The following is a 6,548-nucleotide window of genomic DNA, read 5'->3' on the forward strand; positions in this document are numbered from 1 at the left end:
TGCAGTCTTAGAAACATAAACAGCAACTCACTCTATAGCTGGTGAATAATAAGGGGGTACAACCACTAAAGGACTCCTTTAGGTATAAAAAAAAAGATATAGAACAATGATATAACATTTTGATTAAATACAGAATTTGGCCTTTACTACATTTATAAATGGCAAAAAAGACAGTCCAAAAATCAATCATAAGCACCAAGGACTTGAAGTAATTGTCCTATATCTAGGCGATATAGGAAAACTCAGGAAATATTATTATTTACATTTACATTTACATTTACATTTAAGTCATTTAGCAGACGCTCTTATCCAGAGCGACTTACAAAATGGTGCATTCACCTTATGATATCCAGTGGAACAACCACTTTACAATAGTGCATCTAAATCTTTTAAGGGGGGGGTTAGAAGGATTACTTTATCCTATCCTAGGTATTCCTTAAAGAGGTGGGGTTTCAGGTGTCTCCGGAAGGTGGTGATTGACTCCGCTGTCCTGGCGTCGTGAGGGAGCTTGTTCCACCATTGGGGTGCCAGAGCAGCGAACAGTTTTGACTGGGCTGAGCGGGAACTGTGCTTCCTCAGAGGTAGGGGGGCCAGCAGGCCAGTGGTGGATGAACGCAGTGCCCTTGTTTGGGTGTAGGGCCTGATCAGAGCCTGAAGGTATGGAGGTGCCGTTCCCTTCACAGCTCCGTAGGCAATCACCATGGTCTTGTAGCGGATGCGAGCTTCAACTGGAAGCCAGTGGAGAGAGCGGAGGAGCGGGGTGACGTGAGAGAACTTGGGAAGGTTGAACACCAGACGGGCTGCGGCGTTCTGGATGAGTTGTAGGGGTTTAATGGCACAGGCAGGGAGCCCAGCCAACAGCGAGTTGCAGTAATCCAGACGGGAGATGACAAGTGCCTGGATTAGGACCTGCGCCGCTTCCTGTGTGAGGCAGGGTCGTACTCTGCAAATGTTGTAGAGCATGAACCTACAGGATCGGGTCACCGCCTTGATGTTAGTGGAGAACGACAGGGTGTTGTCCAGGATCACGCCAAGGTTCTTAGCACTCTGGGAGGAGGACACAAGGGAGTTGTCAACCGTGATGGCGAGATCATGGAACGGGCAGTCCTTCCCCGGGAGGAAGAGCAGCTCCGTCTTGCCGAGGTTCAGCTTGAGCTGGTGATCCGTCATCCACACTGATATGTCTGACAGACATGCAGAGATGCGATTCGCCGCCTGGTTATCAGAAGGGGGAAAGGAGAAGATTAATTGTGTGTCGTCTGCATAGCAATGATAGGAGAGACCATGTGAGGATATGACAGAGCCAAGTGACTTGGTGTATAGCGAGAATAGGAGAGGGCCTAGAACAGAGCCCTGGGGGACACCAGTGGTGAGAGCGCATGGTGCGGAGACAGATTCTCGCCACGCCACCTGGTAGGAGCGACCTGTCAGGTAGGACGCAATCCAAGCGTGGGCCGCGCCGGAGATGCCCAACTCGGAGAGGGTGGAGAGGAGGATCTGATGGTTCACAGTATCAAAGGCAGCAGATAGGTCCAGAAGGATGAGAGCAGAGGAGAGAGAGTTAGCTTTAGCAGTGCGGAGAGCCTCCGTGACACAGAGAAGAGCAGTCTCAGTTGAATGCCCAGTCTTGAAACCTGACTGATTAGGATCAAGAAGGTCATTCTGAGAGAGATAGCAGGAGAGCTGGCCAAGGACGGCACGTTCAAGAGTTTTGGAGAGAAAAGAAAGAAGGGATACTGGTCTGTAGTTGTTGACATCGGAGGGATCGAGTGTAGGTTTTTTTCAGAAGGGGTGCAACTCTCGCTCTCTTGAAGACGGAAGGGACGTAGCCAGCGGTCAAGGATGAGTTGATGAGCGAGGTGAGGAAGGGGAGAAGGTCTCCGGAAATGGTCTGGAGAAGAGAGGAGGGGATAGGGTCAAGTGGGCAGGTTGTTGGGCGGCCGGCCGTCACAAGACGCGAGATTTCATCTGGAGAGAGAGGGGAGAAAGAGGTCAAAGCACAGGGTAGGGCAGTGTGAGCAGGACCAGCGGTGTCGTTTGACTTAGCAAACGAGGATCGGATATCGTCAACCTTCTTTTCAAAATGGTTGACGAAGTCATCCGCAGAGAGGGAGGAGGGGGGGAGGGGAGGAGGATTCAGGAGGGAGGAGAAGGTAGCAAAGAGCTTCCTAGGGTTAGAGGCAGATGCTTGGAATTTAGAGTGGTAGAAAGTGGCTTTAGCAGCAGAGACAGAAGAGGAGAATGTAGAGAGGAGTGAGTGAAAGGATGCCAGGTCCGCAGGGGAGGCGAGTTTTCCTCCATTTCCGCTCGGCTGCCCGGAGCCTTGTTCTGTGAGCTCGTAGTGAGTCGTCGAGCCACGGAGCAGGAGGGGAGGACCGAGCCGGCCTGGAGGATAGGGGACAGAGAAAATCAAAGGATGCAGAAAGGGAGGAGAGGAGGGTTAAGGAGGCAGAATCAGGAGATAGGTTGGAGAAGGTTTGAGCAGAGGGAAGAGATGATAGGATGGAAGAGGAGAGAGTAGCGGGAGAGAGAGAGCGAAGGTTGGGACGGCGCAATACCATCCGAGTAGGGGCAGAGTGAGAAGTGTTGGATGAGAGCAAGAGGGAAAAGGATACAAGGTAGTGGTCGGAGATTTGGAGGGGAGTTGCAATGAGATTAGTGGAAGAACAGCATCTAGTAAAGATGAGGTCAAGCGTATTGCCTACCTTGTGAGTAGGGGGGAAGGTGAGAGGGTGAGGTCAAAAGAGGAGAGGAGTGGAAAGAAGGAGGCAGAGAGGAATGAGTCAAAGGTAGACGTGGGGAGGTTAAAGTCACCCAGAACTGTGAGAGGTGAGCCATCCTCAGGAAAGGAACTTATCAAGGCGTCAAGCTCATTGATGAACTCTCCAAGGGAACCTGGAGGGCGATAAATGATAAGGATGTTAAGCTTGAAAGGGCTGGTAACTGTGACAGCATGGAATTCAAATGAGGAGATAGACAGATGGGTCAGGGGAGAAAGAGAGAATGTCCACTTGGGAGAGATGAGGATTCCAGTGCCACCACCCCGCTGGCTCGATGCTCTAGGGGTATGCGAGAACACGTGGGCAGACGAAGAGAGAGCAGTAGGAGTAGCAGTGTTATCTGTGGTAATCCATGTTTCCGTCAGCGCCAGGAAGTCTAGGGACTGGAGGGTAGCATAGGCTGAGATGAACTCAGCCTTGTTGGCTGCAGACCGGCAGTTCCAGAGGCTGCCGGAGACCTGGAACTCCACGTGGGTCGTGCGCGCTGGGACCACCAGGTTAGAGTGGCAGCGGCCACGCGGTGTGAAGCGTTTGTATGGCCTGTGCAGAGAGGAGAGAACAGGGATAGACAGACACATAGTTGACAAGCTACAGAAGTGTTGTTTCTTGTATTATTGTCTCCTGTGTCTTTAGAGAACTGTTTCACTTTGATATCCTTTTTCTTCTGTCCTGATTTTCTCTTTCTTTTCTTCTGTTAACTAGATATTCTTTGTTGTTCTTCGTTAGCTAGCTAGCTTCTTCCAAAAGAGTCCCTAGCAACTGCTTAGCAACTGGTAAACAATTTATTTACACATATTTAACCCTTTTTTGGGTAGACACAAAACGACCTTCTTACTTCCATGAATTTGTTTCAACCGGTACCGGTTACCTTCAGACGAGTCCCGTGACACGTGTGGGGGTCATAGAGCAAAACGTGAGACTCTCCCCTTTCCACAGTGGGGTCACATTAGTTATATGCCCAAACAGTTTGGAAGTGCGACATCGGCTGATGCGTTGAATTGAGACGTATCCAATCTCATAGCTTAAACTGACGGATTTATATTTTAAATTGACGCAATGGTGCGTCAATTGACTGTAGCGGGTTAAATAAATTATAGTCCCAAAAGTACCATGGAACCAAAATTATAGTCCCAAAAGTACAATGGAACCAATAGCATAGTCCCAAAAGTACCATGGAACAAATAGTACAGTCCCAAAAGTACAATGGAACCAATAGCATAGTCCCAAATGTACCATGGAACAAATACTACAGTCCCAAAAGTACAATGGAACCAATAGCATTGTCCCAAAAGTACAATGGAACCTGAAATAATAGTCCCAAACGTACAATGGAACCAATAGCACAGTCACAAAAGTACGAACTAAATAATTGAAAGCACATCTCACATAGTTTAAGGGATTTTGACAGCATTATGTTTCATCCCACCACTCACCTGGAGCCTCTCCAAGGGGAGAACTGCCATGTTGGCATTCTTGAAGTTAATGAAGGCACAGAATCTCTCATATAGAACCCTGATACTTTCTATCTCCCCACACCTACAACCACAACCAGGGAGGGACTGAACATAGAATTAGAATGTAGAACACTGATACTCTCCATTTCCACCAAACCTACAGTACAGAACATAGAATTACAATGTAAAATAATGATGATTCCCTTTCAATAAATGTAATTGGATTAGAATGGTGGACCGGCGGGCATTTTGAGTGAACCATTTAAAGTGTTAATGTTATGTTACTTGATGATTGTCACACCACACCATGTCAGAAACAAAGTCACATTAAGAGAAGCCTAAGCAGTGGATATGGAGATAGATATAGATAGATATAGATTGATATAGATACAGAGGTGCAGATACAGAACTAAAACCGATAGAAATGAGGCATGGTGGTTGTACGTTTTGAAGAGGTCCCACATGTGTTTCTCAGTGAGGTCCATGGTGACGTACCCCACCCAGAGAGAGGTACAGGGGCACCTGAGGACGAGAGGAATGGAGGGAGGGGACCATGGTCACAACACATCCATTAAGATGCATCCGCTATGCAATCTGGTTTCAGAGCTGGTCATGGGTGCACCTCAGCCACGCTCAAGGTCCTAAACGATATCGTAACCGCCATCGATAAGAAACAATACTGTGCTGCCGTATTCATTGACCTGGCCAAGGCTTTCGACTCTGTCAATCACCACATCCTCATCGGCAGACTCAGTAGCCTTGGTTTCTCAAATGATTGCCTCGCCTGGTTCTCCAACTACTTCTCTGATAGAGTTCAATGTGTCAAATCGGATGGCCTGTTGTCCGGGCCTCTGGTAGTCTCTATTTTGGTGCCACAGGGTTCAATTCTTGGGCCAACTCTTTTCTCTGTATACATCAACGATGTCGCTCTTGCTGCTGGTGAGTCTCTGATCCATCTCTACGCAGACCTCTACCTCTATACCATCCTGTATACTTCTGGCCCTTCTTTGGACACTGTGTTAACAACCCTCCAGATGAGCTTCAATGCCATACAAGTCTCCTTCTGTGGCCTCCAACTGCTCTTAAATGCAAGTAAAACTAAATGCATGCTCTTCAACCGATCACTGCCCGCACCTGCCCACCCGTCCAGCATCACTACTCTGGATGGTTCTCACTTAGAATATGTGGACAACTTCAAATACCTAGGTGTCTGGTTAGACTGTAAACTCTCCTTCCAGACTCACATCAAACATCTCCAATCCAATGTTTAATCTAGAATTGGCTTCCTGTTTTGCAACAAAGCATCTTTCACTCATGCTACCAAACATACTCTCGTAAAACTGACCATCCTACTGATGGCGATATAATTTACAAAATAGCCTCCAATACCCTACTCAATAAACTGGATGCAGTCTATCACAGTGCCATCCGTTTTGTCACCAAAGCCCCATATACTACCCACCACTGCGACCTGTACGCTTTCGTTGGCTGGCCCTCGCTTCATACTCGTCGCCAAACCCACTGGTTCCAGGTCATCTACAAGACCCTGCTAGGTAAAGTCCCCCCATATCTCAGCTCACTGGTCACTATAGCAGCACCCACCCGTAGCACGTGCTCCAGCAGGTATATCTCTCTGGTCACCCCCAAAGCCAATTCCTCCTTTGGCCGTCTCTCCTTCCAGTTCTCTCCTGCCAATGACTGGAACGAACTACAAAAATCTCTGAAACTGGAAACACAAACATCTCCCTCACTAGCTTTAATCACCAGCTGTCAGAGCAGCTTACCGATCACTGCACCTGTACATAGCCCATCTATAATTTAGCCTAAACAACTACCTCTTCCCCTACTGTATTTATTTATTTTGCTCCTTTGCACCCCATTATTTCTATTTTTACTTTGCACTTTCTTCCACTACAAATCTACCATTCCAGTGTTTTACTTGGTATATTGTATTTACTTTGCCACATGGCCTTTTTTGCCTTTACCTCCCTTATCTCACATCATTTTCTCATATTGTATATAGACTTATGTTTCTACTGTATTATTGACTGTATATTTGTTTCACTCCATGTGTAACTCTGTTGTTGTATGTGTCGAACTGCTTTGCTTTATCTTGGCCAGGTCGCAATTGTAAATGAGAACTTGTTCTCAACTTGCCTACCTGGTTAAATAAAAAAGATGTTAAAATGATATCAATTGAACTGGTGTTATCCAGACCTGGGTTCAAATAGTGTTTTAAATCATTCAAATATTTTGAGCGTTTGCTTGAGCCTGCCTGGAGTGCCAGATGTATGTTTTTTGCACTTTTGGGACT

Source organism: Salmo salar, chromosome ssa02, assembly GCF_905237065.1.
Source record: "Salmo salar chromosome ssa02, Ssal_v3.1, whole genome shotgun sequence".
Lineage (NCBI taxonomy): Eukaryota > Metazoa > Chordata > Actinopteri > Salmoniformes > Salmonidae > Salmo > Salmo salar.